Source organism: Penaeus monodon, chromosome 31 (genome assembly GCF_015228065.2).
Source record: "Penaeus monodon isolate SGIC_2016 chromosome 31, NSTDA_Pmon_1, whole genome shotgun sequence".
In the NCBI taxonomy this organism is placed as follows: Eukaryota; Metazoa; Arthropoda; class Malacostraca; order Decapoda; family Penaeidae; genus Penaeus; species Penaeus monodon.
In genome coordinates this window covers 26,126,137-26,126,358 of record NC_051416.1, presented here as the reverse complement: position 1 = coordinate 26,126,358, position 222 = coordinate 26,126,137, and positions in this window count along the sequence as shown.

Sequence of the window (222 nt, the reverse complement as noted above, 5' to 3'; positions counted from 1 at the left end):
TGTAAATTAGGAAGAACTGGATTTAGAACAGAAAAAAATTCAATAATACGAAAACCAATAAAATTTCGCTAAAACTGAAAAAAGAAAGATATTAATCGGTGCTGAATTCCCTATGAAAGTGCTAAAAGGATATTGATGCAGCTAAATGACGTCACGCCCTGATCTGTTCTTCAGTCTATGACGTCACAGAGGAGATGATGGCTCTGACGTCATCTATGTTCA